At 35.8% G+C, this 20,005-nt stretch overlaps 1 long non-coding RNA gene across 1 annotated transcript in view; it reads right to left on the bottom strand.

Annotated features, from left to right (window-relative positions):
- Positions 1 to 15,531: 15,531 nt before the first annotated feature.
- LOC147832748 (uncharacterized) overlaps positions 15,532 to 20,005 on the bottom strand; it is a 124,774-nt gene continuing 120,300 nt past the window's right edge. The window contains exons 4-7 of the long non-coding RNA XR_015514734.1: positions 19,114 to 19,220; positions 17,353 to 17,705; positions 15,652 to 17,187; positions 15,532 to 15,597 (exon numbers count right to left, since the gene is read on the bottom strand). This is a non-coding gene — a long non-coding RNA (uncharacterized LOC147832748). The remainder of the gene's footprint in view (positions 15,598 to 15,651; positions 17,188 to 17,352; positions 17,706 to 19,113; positions 19,221 to 20,005) is intronic.

Raw genomic sequence — 20,005 nt, 5'->3', positions numbered from 1 at the left:
AGGCTATGTAACGTGAAAAGATTGAATCTGAGTTTAATACTGACCAAAAAATAAAGCGCATCATACTATCATAGTATTGGGGTTTAGTTATAGCTTTTATTTATTCATACATTAATTATGATAAAATAATCTAGTTTACTGCAGTTCACAGTGGGTAATGGCTGCTTTACAAGCACAATTACTCTGTGACTGCTAAGGGGTGAAATGTGACTACTGTACATGAATGTCATTACTTTAGAATAGAATGCCTTTTATTGTCAATGTACACTTATACAATGTACATTATATACAGTTGAAGTCAGAATTATTAGCCCCCCTTAGATTTTTTTTTCTTTTAAAAATATTTTCCAAATGATATTCAACAAAGCAAGGAAATTTTCACGGTATGTCTAATAATATTTTTTTAATTCTGGGAAAAGTCTTGTTTTATTTTAGAATATTTATTTATTTATTTTAAAATATTAGCCCCTTAAGCTATATTTTGTCTCGATCAAACCATTGTTATAAAATAACTTTCCTAATTACCCTAACCCGCCAAGTTAACCTAATTAACCTATTTAAGCATTTAAATGTCACTTTAAGCTGTAGAAATGTCTTGAAAAATATCTAGTCAAATATTATTTACTGTTATCATGGCAAAGGTAACAGAAACCAGTTATTAGAGATGAGTTATCAAAACTATTATGTTTAGAAGTCTGCTCTCCGTTAAACAGAAATTGGGGAAAAATAAACAGGGGGGCTAATTTTTCAGGGGGGTTAATAATTTCTTCAACAGACTTCAACTGTACATGTGTGATGGGATTAAGTGCATCTTACTACTCAGTGCAAATGTATAAATATCCTTTTAATATCACACTAAACAACAAGTCACAGTAGAAATAACTGTAGACAATAAATAGTAGTGCAAAATAGGAGATGAGAGGGGGTAGGGTGAGGTCAAGTAAACAGTTCCGAGGTAGAACAAGAGACATACAATAAGTAATATGTAAATGTAGGACAATAAAAAAATAAAGATTCCAAGAAGAATCTAAAAGGGCTTTTGAAAGTGATGCCATAGAAATACCCGCCCCATCCCCTATTTTTGTTGTGGTTTTAATAAGTGAAAACAAATTTCATAAAGTAAATAAGCTTTTTCCATGAACATGTCTTGGGTTCCAAAGATTGTGGGTCTTAAAAAAAACCTCTCCAATTCACAAAAGTTTCTTTACAGGGGAAAAATCACACTATGAAAAATAGATTATTTGAATATAGCACTTATGACACTCATAGTGATTCTACAGCACTTCATTTTAGTTAAGTGTGTTAAAAGTAGTTATTTACAGCAAAATGCCCAATACACTGTCAGACTTTACCACAATTGTACAGCTATTTTTTGGCAAAACCCCCCAATAACCTGTTAGACTTTGCCGCAATTTTATCGTTATTTACTGTAAAACCCCAAGTACGTTGTTAGAATTTGCTGCAATTTTACATTTCTTTACTGCAAAACCCCCAGTAGTTAAACTTTGCTGCAGTTTTACAGCAATTCACTGCAAACCCCCAGTACAGTTAGACTTTGAGGCAATTTTATATTTATTTACTGCAAAACCCCCAGTACACTGTAAGACTTTGCTGCAATTTTAAAGTTATTTACTGCAAAATCCCTAGTAAACTGTTAGCCTTTGCAGCAATTGTACATTTATTTACTGCAAAACCCCCAGTACAGTTAGACTGTCGCAATTTTAATTATTTACCGCAAAGTAGAAAAAAGTAGATAAAAATGAGCAAATATTAAAGCCGCAACAAAACAAAAACAAAACTACTATCAATTGGATTGTAAAGTAATGTAAATATACTCTCAAATAGAAAGCAAAATGAAGGATTTGCAGTGATGCCACAGTGGAACCCTTTTGCTCCCCACAGAACCTTGTAGTGAACAGTTCTCAAAGCCTTTTTAATAATCAAATGAGCCTTTTTCCAGTAATTAACCATTTGTACAGTTAATTAAAAATGATTCACATATGTAAAATATTCATTGAGGAACCACTGATATAAAGTACCTTTTTTGTAAGAATGTATGATCATTTACCTTTTACAACTCTTTACTTATTCAGAAGATTGATGGGAAAAATAATTCTGAATCCAATGCCACCAGAAAAAGTGGCCACATCTGTGCTGTAAAACCAAGGCTTGGTCGAGATCACAATGAGTCATTTATTTTTGCCTGTGAACGTCTTTAACGGTAGCTAATGCCATTCATTTGTGCAGTGACTTGTATAGTTCTTTATGAAGGCTGACACATACAATAAATTCAGAAGCCTGTTACTGTACAGAATGTGAGGCACAATTCAGTCATTGTATGAGCCTTTGGCCAGCAAGACTGCCAGAGTGAGAGAGAACTCACTGAGAAATGACATCCCTCAAATGATGTGATTTTCACTTCCACATTTGGAGTTGCATTACATACAGTACAGTATATGACACTGAAACTGAGCTCTTATACTTTCCCCTCCCCATAAATTAATCAGGACATATTGCACTCAAAGAGCTTCAGAAAGTGAATCTAAACTCAACTGCCCTTCTGGATATATTAATCAAAGCAAATCTTTTTTGATGGAGATTATAACACACAGTTGTATTATTTGGCAGAAAAAAAGACAGCAAAAAATGATTAATCTGGTGAGGAAACTCCCACAAAACTGAAGGCTTTGCTAAATGCTAAATGACCCTTTTTGGGATGTGCTCTGGATAAAATGCAGGACAGTTTCTTTGTAAAAACAACTGGGTGTTGTTGAGAATAGTGGCTTGCTGTCCCACAGTGCTGCCAAAGACGTAATAAGTGGAATATTCCCCTGGAAAGAGCCTAATGTGTGTTTGTCTGTGCGCGTGTTAGGCCAGAAACATCCTTCATGCAAGTATACAAACTTAGATGCAAATGCGTGGCCAATGCTTTATGAGAGTGCAAAGAAAAAACAAAAACATGTCAAACACAATGGGATTGTGTCATTTGTAAATCATCACAGCACCTGCTTGTTTATTTATATATTTCTTATTTTAGTAATACAATTGTAGTAATTTAGCATTATAGATTTGTCTGTTTTATTGTACTATATACTGGAATGAAATATGCTGTTTGTTACTTCCCTGAAATGTGACCCATGAGAGCAGTAACTAAGAAAAAATGTTTATTGTAATATATTGTGCCTAATTAACACTTTCTTAAATGTATGCTATATATGTTAATGTAATATGCAATTGTAGTGAAAAGGCATTATCACAGTCTGTGTAAAGGTCTATTGGGATTTTCTTTATTTATCTATTTATTTATTTATTTTTAATCTATCTATCTATCTATCTATCTATCTATCTATCTATCTATCTATCTATCTATCTATCTATCTATCTATCTATCTATCTATCTATCTATCTATCTATCTATCTATCTATCTATCATCTATCTATCTATCTATCTATCTATCTATCTATCTATCTATCTATCTATCTATCTATCTATCTATCTATCTATATATTTTTTATTCCATTTTATTTTTTTATATAAAAAAGGTCAATATAAATGTTTTATTTTTATAAAAAAAATATTTTACCTGGAAATTTTCATAGAACAAGAAAAAAAAACTTTTAAAAAAGATTTGCTAAAACAATTAAAACACTGTATTCATTATACCAGACCAGCAGCTGGCAATGTAACTTTTTAAATCATTTTATTGTTTTAATTTTCTCATTTTCGCTTATTGACTAAACATGTAATACACATGGCCTGGTGTCACTGTTAACTCAAAATCAGATTTTTTTTGTTGATAACAATATACCCTGTTTGTAGAAGTCTTAATCAAAAGTTGTTTTGAGATTTACAGAAGAGTTGTTGTGTACATGAATGGCCAAAAGGGTTCAGACTGACATGCAAATTCCCTAATGCCAAGTTCAGAAGCACAATTTTTCAAGTAGTCGTGTCACAGATGTTTTCACACTGCATGACTATCTAGGGTAGCATTCTGTCTGTGCTTTGTTTACACTGTAAGATGGATCTGCGACAGGGGGTTTCACACTGCATGACTTTACAATACGAAATATCTCAGACAACGTTGTTTCGGTCCACAAACTACATCTCACAACCAAACACACGCGAGAAGTGACATGGAAACAAAGCAAGGCCCTGCATATCTTTTGTTATTAACTACATAATGAGAAAGAAGCCTTTAGTGAGAACGAAAATGGAATGGTCACCTGTCCTTTGAAGACAATTAGCAATTTCTCCTTGACTTTTTCCTATTTTGACCCAGTTGTGGTATTGCTCAGATTACATGTCAAACAGACATGGTTGCTGCTGCCAAATTTCCACTAGTTTTTCCTCCATTTCCTGGGTCCAAATGGTGCAAAAATAAGCCCTTAAACTTCTCCCCCAACCTCCCGCTGGCCTGCAGATACTCATATTAGTGGATGCTGCTCTCTCATCGGCTGTAGGTGATTACTGATGTTATTTTCAATCAGAACACATTTCACACAGCATGATTTTGAATCGCCGACAGCTCCAGATATTTAGCATGCCAAATATCTGACGAGTGTCAGCAACTCATCAGCAATTCTCTCAGATTGTGTCTTTGATAGTCCATACTGTGTGATTGTTACTCGCATGAACAAGCACCGATTTGGCTGTGATGTCAGGCATTTGTCAGTGATTTCTTTAAACCTGTCGGCAAGTCAAAAATCAGGGCTAAAATCATGCAGTCTGAACTGCATTAGTCGAGTTCTTCAAAATGATCAACCTCCCTCAGATATTGTTCTAAACATAATATACCCAGCAGGTACACTACGCCAACATTATGTCAAACTGACATTGTACATCAATGTCATGGGGACTTTGCATTTTGTTTATAACAAAAATTGTGTTGACGTCAGAACCCAACCTCAGGCTGACACCAGTGTCCAACGTCCAACCTAAAATCAACCAAATATCAACTTCTAATCATGTTGCAGCTTCACATTGTGTAAACGATGCAACTATCAGATGTTGGATTTTGGTTGCCATTCCTGAAGAATAAATGTCAGTATTTGACATCAACATGACGCTAGTTTAGGATTTGGCTCAACGATGGATTTTGGTCACTTTCCAACAAAACCTAAAATCAACCAAATATCAATAACATTTGAATCCATTATTGGACGTCAAAATAACGTTGTCCTACGATGATGGCTAGACATTGAATGTTGGTCACCTGATATCATGACCTAACTCTAACCTAATTTTAATGACTTATGACAATATGTGTCTGCCGGATATATATATATATATATATATATATATATATATATATATATATATATATATATATATATATATATATATATATATATATATATATATATATATATATATATATATATATATATATATATATATATATATATATATATATATATATATATATATATATATATTTGATGTGGACAACACAAGTAAATAGAAATGTTCATGTTTATGCGCACTGATATGATTTGGTCCTTATTGTTTGACTGTGTAATCTAGGAACTGCAGTAATTCTTTTTCTTCCGCATCCTGATATAAAACAGTGTACATTTACCAACAACAAGCCAATTCGACTTCCATCTATCCCTGTCATAGCTGTAAGCCAGAACGCTGAAAGAAATCTGTGAGTAATTTCTGCAGTAATCTGTTGTAGAGATCTACTGCGCTGAGGGCCCAGAGCCAACCCGCTACACCAAGGGACCTTTTAGTTCCCATTCCCCACACAGAGCAACATATTAGTGCTAAGAGAGAGAAAGAGTGATTAGCCAATCATGCCATTAGTGCAGTCTATGAGCCAGGCCTCTGGCCGAGCGCTCCCACAATGCAACAGAACACGTTATCCAGGCTTATCAATGATTAGGATAAAGATCAATAATGAAATCACACACAGTCAACTACTTGAGAAATTGTGAGGGATATATCAACCATGAAGGTCTATTAGTGGCTTTGGAATGGGTGAGCAAACATGCCACACACAGATATTCTGTCCACAATACAGCTATAACACAAATGTGCACCTTTAAAGCGAATAAAAAGTTTCCTTTATGGTAACACCAAACAAAGATCTTATAATACAACATAATGGAGTAAGTATGTGTTCATTTATTTTCTGTCTTTAACACAATCCATTTGATTCTGATTTGATCATTTATATTTGTTTGTACTGTTGCATATGTATGAATTTGAATATGCATATACTTGAATTTGCATATGTATGACTATGTATGAATACATATTTTTGTACTGTGCACATCCCACATTATTTGCATACTATACATGCATGTAGAGATGCTCATATACTGTAAGCCTTTTTTTGTACAGATTCCAAGCTATCTGCCTGAGCATTTGCATTTATTACAATAACTTTTTTAGTAATATGAAATAAAGAGTCATGACTATTTTTTTTCTGTGTGACAATCAAATGAAAAAGCTGATTATTTGAAAAGTGAAGTGTGTTGAAAAAAGGTATTATCTTATTTTACCATTTCATTGTAGTAATTTTTCTCACTCAAAGTACATCAGCAACGTCTGTTTGTGCATCTGAGGCCATTTCACATTGTACAAAGACATTCTAGCTTGCATGGTTTGCTCTTCAGTGTTTGGACTCTCAGTAGTGATTATTAAACCATACTAAACTGAGCTAAACTGAACTGAACTAAAACTCTGAAAATTTAACTGACACTGTTTTAATTCACTATGATCTTTTATGTGAAGCTGCTTTGACACAATCTACAAAAGTAAAAATGCTATACAAATAAAGGTGAATTGAATTGAACATTCTGATGTCAAACATGTTTGACATTAGCGTATTTCCCTTTCACATATACATTAATTCATACTGAACAGTAGGCTGTGAGTAATGTGCACACATTAATACACATTCTTTCTGTAATTACTCTTTAGGCTATAGAGAAATGTTTCCTTTCTTCAGAACTTGACCATTATAAGTTTAATAAAGCATGTCTGCAAAGTGCTTAAACATCTAGTTATTACTTAAGCACATTAGCATTAGCAAATTAGAACATGCTAGCAACTTTCTAATGTGTTAAAAACATGTTGAACTATGGTATTAAACTTATTCTTTAATGTGGAAATTCGCTCGTTTTTGCGATAGTTTTAGAACTTCCGATTCAGTTGTCTATATGAGAAATGGCTAGGAATAAGAAATTGCAGAAAATGGTCAAACTACTTGCTCTACAAACAAGTGTTTGCATGATTGTACAGACAAAGCAGAATCGTATAAGAAAATATCAATATGCAACATCAAGCAGCATAACCACTTGTTTTTAACGTCTCAAAATGACGTCAAAACTGAACTACTGAACTGAACTTAAACTCTGAAAACTGAACTTAACTGTTTCAATTTACTATGATCTTCTATGTAAAGCTGCTTTAACACAATCAACACTGTAAAAGCGCTATACAAATCAAGGTGAATTGAATTGAATTTAATCAAAATGAATGGAAGTGAAAGAGAGCGGAAGTCTCGAGATAAAAAGATTCAAATGGCTGCGCTAGTTCATATGCGGAGAATAAGGTGAATAGCATCAGGTACAAACATAGTACCAAAAACTACTAAAACATGCAAACAAAGACATGCTAGGAAGGTGCCAAATCTGATTTCTGCATAATGTAAACTATATTTAAAGTCACTGTGGTAACAACATACAAAAATGTTCATTACTTGGTAAAACATTCTACAAAATACACAAACATGCTAGGAATATGCTAAAACATTATCAATATATCTTGACATGTCATAGTGTCTGTATGTTTGTGTGTGTGTAATTTCATAGTGCAAACAAAGCCATGTATGCTAGCAAAAGCAGCAAATGTGCTAAAACTTATGAGATGCTAAATGGGCTAGAAATAACATGTGAGCAATGTGTTTAAACAAACTCATAACTTGCTAAAGCCTGCTAGCAATGTATAAAGACATATTAGAACAGTTTGAAACATTAAAAAAATTATTCTCAACAGTCTAAAATCAGATATGTGGATATAAAATAAAAGCTTATTACACAGTGTAAACAAGAACATTTTGATTTCACATCACATTTCACATCACATATGTTGCAACACAGGCTCATTCTGAAAACGTAGCCCTATATACGTTTCTGGAGATTGCAAATTATGTAAGTAAATATGACTGCATTTTGTTTTTAAAACAAAGGCTACAGGGCAGTATGATGCTGTTCCTTTTTGTGTTTATCAGCTGACCGTTTACCTCCGTATGGACGGCTTTCCTGCTATTACCATGCTTGTCCAGTAGCTCTCCATGTATGTCGGTGGACTTGAGACGCATAGTTGACCACAATGACATGGTTTGAGTCTGTTGAAGAACGGTTCCAGAAAGACAAAAGACAAAAACAGAATGCAAAAAATAAATAAATAAATAAACAAGTAAATAACTGGGTGAGAATGTGGTAAAAAAATCAGGTGAGGGCTTTAGGGAAGGAGGAGGGTGGGTCAGTCGATCTGTCAGTCAGTCAGTTGACAGCAGCCTCTGGTTGATTTATGCGAGAACAGCAGGCACGAATGTCACTCGCAAGAGATATTTAAGATATCAAAAAGCATACACAGCGGCCTCTGGTGGATTTGTGAAAGCAAAAACTGAAAGAAAAACAAACAAAAAAAAAACAAACAAAAAAAGCTCCTGGGGCGTATTTGGCACGCTCCAGAAATGTATATAGAGGTACGTTTTCAGAATGAGCCTGGGTTGACATTATAGTTTGAGTGCTAACACACATTAACACTTTTTATACTTGCTGTGGAACAAAAATGAAATGTCAGCATTCTTCACAACCATATCCCTAAAAGCGCTCCATCCGCTCAGAAGCCAAATATACGCCCTGCGCTAATCCTCACCCACAACCATCAACACAATTTCTTCTTGATCTTGATCAGAACATTAAAGTTTCTTTGTTTAATTTTGCCAGTTCAGATCCCCGACTGGTCGTCCCCTAGTCTGCAACACTGCACTGAATACAATCACCACTTTGATAAACAGGCAGAAAGATGCCCTGATATCCACTGTTTGTGTTTTTTTCAAACATTTTGCAACCGAGTCCTTTTCCAACCAGCCTTAAGTGAATTGGCTGTAAATAAACAGTGCAGCAGTCTACATAGTCTCACTCTTCCATAGGTAAACACTTAATCCGTTTAGCCGCAATTGCACTGAAAGCATGTAATCAGCAAAGCAAGGTTTTCTCTCATTCTGTAATGTTTATTTACCCTGAGCTTTTTCACAATTGGCAAGCGTCTGTGCATAGAATTATTTATTGTTTTTCTTCAAAACCAGACAGCTGGAATTTTTTTTTTTTTAGTGTGGTGTCCCAAGCGGCAAATATCCAAAGCACAAGACAAACAAACATACCAATATATAAAATAGAATGACACCCAGAATGCCATAATAACAACTGAAATACATCTATATGTAAATGTTTATCTTTGAATGTACAATGGCGTAATGCAATGCATATGTGTTTTTTAAAGCATCTTAAGATGAGGTTTGGCTCACTGTAAATTAAAAAAAGTTTTTTTTACTTGCTGCAGAGCTTTTTTGAGTTGACTCTCTTTTACTTTTAAATACTGCAGTTGACTCAATTTAAGTTGAGTAAACTCAAAATTTTCCTGATGCTGGTTGCCTAAAAATTTTAAGTTGAGTCAACCTTTTTATTTTTTCAGTGCTTGAATATAAGGCTGCTTTCACACTTGCACTTTAGGTCCACACCTGGGGTTGTTTGACGTCAGAGTGCGGTATATTTAGCTAGTGTGAACATGTCTTCTGAACCTGTTCTCTGTGCACACCCACAAACCGTACCCGAGTCCGCCTGAAAGTGGTAGTGTGGGGTACGGTTCACACGAACACTGGTCTAGTTCACTTCTGGTATGAATGCAATCGTGCCAAATTATGGAAGTTAACTGCCAAATGTACAACAAACTATCATTTTCATAACGTTCATTCGTGTATATGTGCGTGTGTGTCTGTGTATTACGTACTGTACCTTGGTGACAAGCAGGACTGAGCCAGGGCAAACCCAGTCATGATGTCTGCTTGTCTCCTCCAAAAACAGCTTCTGCAGACATAACGTTATGTTCTGAATACTTACAGCATTTTTGCGTCAGATGGACGCGAGTCACTTTCTGTATGTCCAAAACCAAAAGATTCAGTAAAAGCAGGACAACTGCGATATGTGTAAGTCTTTCCGTTTGGTCGATTTGCTTTTGCGTCCGTCACCCAGAAACAGTCGTACACACAACAGCAGCTCAATGATGCAAGCATTATGGGGTTCAAAAAGAAAAAAGACGGTGTGAACACAAATCAACCGAGAAAGTAGCAAGCGGGGACAATTGAACTTGGGTACGGTCCAGGCAATTGAACCAAGTGTGAAAGCACCCTAAATCTGAAGTCCACATAAGTGTTTATTTGTTAACAATGTATACACTCAATGCATCACTTAGTGGGTTTCCACACAAGTTTCTACATCTTGTTTATATACACTATGAACAGCAGCTACGCTAATTATTCTCTTTTTTTCTCCATTTCCACCTGGGGATACTCATCCCAAGGTCCTCAGATTATGCGGAGTCACTGATTGGACCCAAGACCAGCGACGAGATGATCCCTAGGTGTCCATATTCGGGACCAGGCCGTATCCTGAGCTGCTGCTGCTGCGCTGTTGGTCATAGGGGAGTGGAGAGCATGAGACTGATTCCAGTGACGCTCCAGGGACAGACGATTCTTCGCTGAGGCCAGCTTTCAGCCTCCACTGCTGAGACTGCAGCTCTGCAAAAGACTTTTGGCCAGCGGAGAAATTAAAATGGTTGTGCCGAACTGAATCTGGTTCTCTCAAGGTTTTTTTTTCTTCACTCTCCAATTGGTAAAGTTTTTTTTCACTCTCCGCTGTCACCACTGGCTTGCATGGTTCAGGATCGGTAGAGCTACGCATCGATGAATTTGCTCTTCAGTGTTTGGACTCTCAATAACGACTTCAAACCACACTGAACTGAGCTAAACTGAACTGAACTTAAACACTAAAAACTGAACTACCCTGATCCAGTTACTATGACCATTTGCGTGAAGCTGCTTTGACACAATCTACATTGTAAAAGCGCTATACAAATAAAGCTGAACTGAATTGAATTGAATATATTACATACTGTATCATCCACAATGAATAATGCTGATGTCTTCAAGGAAATCTGTTTACACTAATCTCTCATAATTAATTTTACCAAATCTAAATGTAAGCACTTGCTAAAGTTCGTTGTGTTTGTTGTTGAAAGATTATAAGTGGGATTTGTTTATCATCTTCTCTAAAGACACACTATTATAGCTTTATTTAATCTATAACCGCTCAATTGAGATGCAGAGCAAAAACACACAGCATCAGAGGTTTAGATATTTTGATTTAAATTGTTGTATAAACTTATTGTCTTGATTTAAACTTATTGTGACTTAGTAAATATAGTGTATTCAAAAATCTAATTTGAGCTGTGCAATCCACACTGATTATACCATATATATATTTGGTAGACCCACATGGAATCTGCGCGCCCAGTAAATTTAATGTGAGTAAATTTATATTTGTTCAGTTTTAAAATCATTGTAATAATATTATTGACAAATATAAAAACGTTCATATGATTTATTTACAATACAGTTTGTAAAGTAATATTATCTGTCTTTTCGATTTATTATATCTTCCTTTGTTTACCAATTAAGTGGATCTAATTGGATTTGCATTGTAATCAATAAAGTTAAAATAGATTATTTTTTTTATAATTCATATATTAAGTTTTTAGTTATGATACTCCCACAATCATTTTGCATAAATCCACAGATTTTTTACAAAACTCCCAGCAGAAATAGCAAAAAATGTCTGCAGAGTCAATCTGTTCATAAGACAGTCATGTATTTTTTTGTAATAATGCCATGACTGATTTTAATACATTCTTATGTCATTAAGTGTCAGTCTTTATGTCATTATAAATGCAAAGGTGAGATGTCTTTGTCATGACAACTTGACATAAATGAATGCATCATAACTTGTCTTTGACAACTTGATATTATCAAGACAATATAACTTGTCATAAATTTCGCATAAACATGAGGTCATTATAATTGTTTCATGAATTTTATAAGTTTTATTAATATTTATCTTGTAAACTCAACTATAGTGGTACTACTTGAATTTCTCATTAAAGAGTATTGATACGTTTACAGAGAAACTTTAATGACAAATTCATTTTGTTCCACTGAAATAAAGTGATCAGAAAAATATTAATGACAAATATAATAGCCTCATGACAGTCATGTTTATGACGGATTTGAGACAAGTTATGTTGTTTTGGTAATGTGAATTTGTCATTACAAAGACCTCATAAACAATATCATATTTGCATTTGAAGTGACCCAACTGAATGAATGACACTTTACAGCTCTAATAAGCATGTATCAAACTGTCATGTCATGATTATAAAGTCTTATGAACACCACCTTCAAGTAAAGTGTTACCAGGTTTTCATTCTTACTGCATGCCAGCAATTGTCTCGATTTTTCCTATCATTATTTTTCCACAAAAATATTAAATTTAAGGAAAGGCAAATGAAACATAACAAAAAGTCTCCAGAGCTATGAGAGAACAACCTGCGAGCAATAAAATTCTCCCTTCTGTCTATTTGCAGCTTTGAAAATATCAGATGTAACTTGAGCCGAATAAATCAAATACTTCAGTGACTCTGAGAGATTTTTATACAGAGCCCCGTGTGAGATGTCTGGATGCATGTGAAGTATAACTAGTGTGATTTTTTAAAGGAAAAGATAGAAAAGGAGGATGGAATGGAGAAGGTAAGGGCCAACAGAAGGGAGACTGCATGCTTCTAACCTGCAGGGGATGTTTGGGAAATAGTTTCAGAGAAAATTTGTTTAAAGTGTAATGTCAGCCAGCTGCTGGACACACTCTTGCTTGTGCCTCGAGTGGGGGAAGCATTTGTGTGTGCGCATGTGTGTGTTTGTGTTTGCTCACTAAAAGATGTCAGAGAAAGCTGAAAGTGGTGGTGCAGGTGTTAAAACATGTTTAGTTTAACATCACTACAGTATATGACCTATAATTGAAGTCGAAATTATTAGCCTTCCAGAATTATAGTATCCCCTGTATATTTTTACAGTTTATAGTTTAACGGAAACAAAAAAAATTTCAACACATTTATATAGGCAATAAAAGGTAACTATTTTCAAATATATGTTTTTTTTTATCTTTGCAATGATGACAGTACATGATATTTTACTAGATTTTTTTTAAATACTGGTGTAGAACGGTTTCAGAAAGCAGGTAAGAAAAAAAAAAAAAAAAAACGAAGCCAAAAAATTAAATAAGGAGATATCGCCGAAAATGTGGTTAAATCTAAAAATGTGGTAAAAATCAGGTTAGGGTTCTTCCAGGTTTTTTTTCTGGATTGCTTTTTAAAATTGTCGGTTAGTTTTCAGGAAGTGTTTGGGCGGGTCAGTTGGTGCTTTTGAAAACACAATTGGTTGGCTTTAGCTTAATTTAGTGCTTAATTTGTGAATTGCAAGGACCCGGAACAGATCGGGGTACCGGATCCGGCATGTTACCAGAGGAGGGAGAGGTGTCGCAGACTAAAAAAAAGAGGGGTGTGGGATATCACGGACAAAAAGGGGGGGGGGTATCTTGTACAAAAGTTGAAGGAGGGGTGGGGGTGTTTGGCGGGTCGGGGGGGGTATGGGGGGGGGGGGGTTGTGTTGATTGGAGTGGAGAGATTGTTGAAAGTGAAGAGTGGAAGAGTGGGGCAGGGCAGAAGTGCGTGTGAGGATGGGGATTGGATAAATGAGGTCAGATTTCAAAGGTTCCGGATCTGGCTTGTTTCGGCTGAAATTAAGCCCTGGGTTTAGAGAAGGAGGAGAGTGGGTCAGTCAGTCAGTCGTTTAGTCAGTCAGTCAGTTGACAGCTGCCTCTGCTGGATTTACGTAAGAACAGCAGACGCGAATGGTGAATGTCAGCGAACTGCAAGACAGAGCCATTACATGAAGAGGCGATGAAAGGGTGTAACTTTTAGTGAGTCAGAGAGTCGCACATGCAGTTATCGAGATCTATTGAACCATGCAAGATGTCACAACAAGATGTTGTTGGCAAAATGGTAGAAATACTTACTCTGCGTCATCCTCTGTGGTTGCAAATAACAGTACAATGGCGAGTGCATCAAGTATGAACATTACTAACGGTGATGGTTGGGTTTAGGTTTGGGGAAGGTGTAGACATTAATAACTGTGATGGTTGGGTTAAGGGTTGGGGAAGGTGTAGACATTAATAACAGTGATGGTTGGATTTAGGGTTGGGGAAGGTGTAGACATTAATAACGGTGATAGTTGGGTGAAGGGTTGGAGAAGGTGTAAGACATTAATAACTGTGATGATTGGCTTTAGGTTTGTGGAAGGTGCAGACGTTAATAACTGTGATGGTTGAATTTCGTTGTGGAGTAGGTGTAGATGTTAATAACTGATGTACAGCGCCACTGCACAACAACCACACACCAGCTTTCTTGTGACTTATTCACTTACTTAAAATGAATCTGTTTACATCCATAACAGCGTGTTAACATGAAGGCAAATGGAGATACATGTAATACATCATCTGTGAGTTTCGCATGGTAAAGATTAAACACATGCCGTGAGTAAAATGTAGGCTTTAATACTTAAAATGTGTCCATTGTAAGAACTGTGAGGAATTACCTAATGGTTCAGACATGCAGCCTTTGTTCAATGTGTCCAGCAAATCATTTTATTGTTTGTATTTTGTATTAAAGTCTGCTGTTTAAAGTCTCACATCAACAAACATCCCTTATTGGGAGGCATTGGGTGTTAACAAAAACTGTCTGGCTTATAAAGCACACATTTAAACACATGCTCAGTTTTAAATATAGATTGATTACAGTGTATACAAGTGAAGTGTCAGTGACAAACAATAAAAAATTTTGGAAAAACAAAAAAGTTCAGACTTTACAACAAGGTTACATTGAATTTACTGCCTGAACTGAGAATGACAACACTAATACTAACAATACTAAAGCATTTATTTATCATAAAATCAATTTAAATCCAAATTTGTGTTTGTTAACATTAGTTAATGCACCGAGTTAACAACTAACAATAAAAAACTTACATCATTTAATGTTAACAAATATGAACCAATACTGTTATAAGTGCATTATATTAACCAATGGAACATTATCGTAAAGTACTAGCCAAAAGAGGATAAATATTTATTAGAGTGTGTTGTTTCACGGTTTACAAAGGGTTCAACAGGCTCATTCTGAAAATGTACTGCTATATACATTCCTGGAGAGCGCCAAATATGTCCCAGGAGCTACTTTTTTTGGTAGTTTTCGTGTTCGCAAATCCACCAGAGGCCGCTGTGTATGCTTTTTGACATCTCAGATATAACAAGTTGTGACATGCTTTTTTGGGGTGTTACATAATGACAAGCACACAAGCTCAAGTTTTTAATAAATTTGTGCATTACCTGTTCACCCCAAATCATCCTCAACATAAACTAGAAACCACCCAGCACTTCTAATAAACCACGAAGGCAAACATGTCTTGCTACATGTCTGGGAGTTCACCTTTCCTTCTCAACCTTTCCCTCATGTTCTGAGTCCACCCATGATTTGGGTTTTTCCACTTTGGCATAAAACCCAATAGACACTTTTCCTCGTGAATCATATAAAAGCCATTTACTAGCTGATTCAATAACCAAGTCAGCTGAGGGTATTTGATTTCATTTTTTGCACAAAAGCTGACATGATCTGCAAGCAATGGTATTCCACTGAAAATAACCCACTTAACCTTTCTGCCTTTTTACTGGTTTAGTGTGTGCGTATCTCTAAATGGTGTCAATCATGTTGAGTCTGCACCTCCATTTAATTAGTATGAATATCCCCAGCCTCCTCTAATCAGAATAATGAGACAACTGCTGGGTCATTACAATTATGCAGTACTTTCTGAACTCTCTTGCTTTTACTTACAATATTAGCTCTGCATGATTGTGCTTATTTAAAGAGGCGTTTCCATTAAACTGTATAGTGGACATTCAAAAAGACTTGGGTCAAGATCGGATACTTCAGGTATAATTTTATATACAATTTGCTTATTTATGATCAGCTTGATCCTACTTTTAAAACCATACTTTTCATATAAAATGTATTCACATTTAATTAACAGGAATATTTTAGAGAGACAAATCCCATGTTTTGCGTGCTTATGTGAAGGCTATTTTGTCTTCCCTCCAAACTAATGTCACTTCCTGAAGAATGATGTCACAAAGGAACTGACATTTCAAAAGTTCACACTTAGCTGATGATTGGTTATAAAGCGTGTTTGGCATGCTGTCCCAGGAGAGAACCCTGAGGTCATAAGATCCTCGAGCCCAGGGCTCCCTCCCATTTGCAGGGCGGGTGGGGAGTTTGAGCTCAGGTAGATCTCCCATGCTGCTTGTGGCTAATGACCAATTAGGTATTGCTATGAAGAGATGACTACTTACTAGGATGTCTATGGTGCTGATTTGGATTAGTCAATTAAGTTAGGTTGCATGTTTTAGGGTGGTGGGAGAAAACCGGGGAACCAGGGGGAAATCCAGGCGAGCACGGGGAGACCGTGTAAACTCTGCACAGAAACATCAGCTGGCTTGATAAGGACTAGAACCAGTGACGCTCTTGCTGTGAGGCAACAGTGCTAACCACTGGGCCACGTGCCACCCATCTAGAAAAGGAGGAGTAGGGTTAGAATGGGGGGAAAACAAATGCTACGAGCAATATGGAGCAGTTGCTTTTGCACTTACCAGCTGACCGCTTACCTCTGCTGTTTCCAGTTTGTCCAGTTTGCTTGCCACATACGTCTGCGAACTTGAGACGCAGAGAAGAGTTGACCATGATGATGAGTTCTAGTCGAGCGAAGAACATTTTCGGAAAGAAGGTAAGACAAAAACAGAAGCCAAGAAAATAAATAAACAATTAAATAACAGAGCCAGAATGTGGTAAAATCTGATAATGTGGTTAAAGTCAGACAAGGGCTTTTCTTTTTCTGAATTGCTTTTTAAATTTGTCGGTTGGGTTTAGGAAAGGGGATAGGCGCTGGTCAATCGTTGCTTTTGAAAACACTATTGGTTGGGTTTAGGGAAGGAGGGTGGGTCAGTCGATTGGTCAGTCAGTCATTCAGTCAGTAGGTCAACAGCAGCCTTTGGCGGATTTAAGTGAGTAGAGCAGGTGTGAATGGCACTCACAACAGAAATCTGAGATCTCAAAAAGCGTACACAGCAGCCTCTGGTGTATTCACAAAAACAAAAACTGCAAAAAACAAAAAAACAAAAACAGAACTCCTACGTATTTGGTGCTCACCAGTAATGTATATAGTGGTAGGATTTCAAAATGAGCCTGGGTTAATCAGCCAATCAGAATCAAGTATTTAACAGTCCCCATAGGAATTTTTGTGTTCTCAGTGTAATATTACAGTTAAAATAAATACATGATTTTATATTGAATAAAAAATTGTATATCAGAAGAGGAAAATCATGAAAATGTACTGTATGGTCTTCCTCCTCTCTCTTCCAGTTTTTCTCCAGTCATGCTGGCAGCTGTGCAGTGGCAGTAGGTCAAAGTCCCACAGCTAGTAGTGACAGAGGAAACGAGGGTGAGAAACATGGGATTGGCACTTCCTGCCTAACTAGTGACTGACAGACACCACTGGGCTTTGTTCTCCTCCCAGTGGTACTTACTGTCTGCTGGCCCTTCTGTGGCCTGGGCGTATCAGTGATGGACAGATAGTTATTTAATTCACAGGGAGGAGGGGGAAAGGAAAGCAAAGACAAATCCTGATCAAAAACATATTACAGCAATATGAAAATTCAAGCTTTATTTTGTGGTGGTACTAAGGACTGGGTTTCGCATAGACATTTATGATATACAGTTCCAAACTGATACTTTTAAAATAGAACTGGTTTCTAAACAGTGTCTGAAACTATATTTTAAAGACAAATAAAAAGTTGGATGACCTTAAAACACAGTTCATACAAAAAGATTCGGCCATCATTTGCCCCAACCCTGCATACATTTCTTTGTTCCTCTTAACAAAAAAGAAGATGTTTTGAATATGTCAGTAACAGGGTCAATAACAACCCTAGTCAGAAAAAATTAATAAATAAAATATATATATATATATATATATATATATATATATATATATATATATATATATATATATATATATATATATATAAATAACGTCAGACTAATTATTTTGGAGAATGTCTCTTCAAAAAAAAAAAAATACTTTTTAAAAAACTAAGCACTATATAAAAGGGATCTATTATGCCCCGTTTTACAAAATGTAAAATAGGTCTAGAGTATGTATGTGTAGTTTCAGCTCAAAATGCTCAAATAATATTTTATTCCTCTATGAAACTGCCCCTTTTAGGGTTTAATCCTAACTGTGCTATTTTGGTAACTGGTGCTTTAAATTCAAATGAGATTGTGCTTTTTTTAAGAGGGTGGAGCTATGAAAACCTATGTGCCAGCATAGAGAGAGATTAAAAAAACAAGACTAACATATTGTATTGAGGGAAAAAAATCATCACTAATGGGTGGGCTTTCTTCCTTAATGACACGTATGGGAAAATGTCAATCAAAGTGTTTCTGCAGAATGTTTTTATGAAGTGTACTCATAACACCATTGGAAGCTAATTATATTCACAAACTGTTGCTTTAAAACTCTTATAAAAGTGATTTTTTTTTTACTATAGTTCCCCTTTAAAATAAAAAAATGTAAATATAAAAACACAAATAAATACAAAACATCTTGCGAACAAACTAAGCATTGTAAAAACAATTCAAAAGTGCATATAAAAGATGCTCATTCATTGTAGACATGGAAATATTTAGATTAAAAATATTTAATCTAACTAATCACAAATTGCTGCTAAATTACTTATGGGTTACTAATTAAAACATTTTTAAGTGTATTGATCATATAAAGAAGCATGTTTCTAATCCTATACTTCCTACCAGTTATACAGTACCTGTGCTAATCTGTTTTAGTAACCAAGGGTTGGTTTGATGCCATAGCTTCCCAATCTGGCAATCTGTGGTTTTAGCTGATTGCTTGTGGTCCGTCCTCCTGGTACAGCTGACAAATAAACAAAAATGAAAAACAAATCAAATACAGATAGGAAAATTACCTTTTTTTTTCTTTTTGCAATGTACGACATACAATGTAGGCCCCAGGGCAAGGTGAGTCAAGTTTCACCATTAAATGAAGACTACAGGGTAAGTTAGTAGAGGAAAAGAAGCGTTTGTTAAATAAAATAGTCACATAGTTCACAAAATGAGTTTGAATCCTGGCAGATGCTGATATACTAACACAGTACATGCTTTGTAAATCCCACAATACTTTCCATGTGATTGTCAATTTTCATCTTCCAGTGAAGAAGAAGATTCTGTCACGTTCTATTAATCCTCAATGATCTATTAAACCTGAGTTACACCCTTCATTTAAAAACGACAGACCTTTCCAAGTCTAAAATGTTCTGTGCTGGCAGGACTTCGGAATACACATTATTAAATTTTCATTCAAAACACAATGATTTGCCTAAGGCAAGCTGTCATTGGCCGGTCTGTTGCTGTGGAGTGATCTCAGTATCGAGACTTCATTACAAAGTCAGGTCTACTAATAACTCCGGAAGATAAGAACATTTTGACCCAGCCTCCCAAAAAAATAAAATCTCTCTCTTTCTCTGGAATATGGGCCTTTAGTCTTCCGTCCACAGAGATTGGCATCAATGAGAACGAGAGAAAGAATGGAGCATAGTATATTCAGGATTTGTATGCAATGCCTGTGGTCTGGTGTTACAAGCTTATCGGGCATCTGCACTCTTAAGGGAAACTGCACAGGACCCCACAGGCCGTCCACAC

Source organism: Danio rerio, chromosome 18 (genome assembly GCF_052040795.2).
Source record: "Danio rerio strain M-AB ecotype USA chromosome 18, GRCz13ab, whole genome shotgun sequence".
NCBI classification, from domain to species: domain Eukaryota; kingdom Metazoa; phylum Chordata; class Actinopteri; order Cypriniformes; family Danionidae; genus Danio; species Danio rerio.
This window is presented reverse-complemented; position numbering and strand designations above follow the sequence as displayed.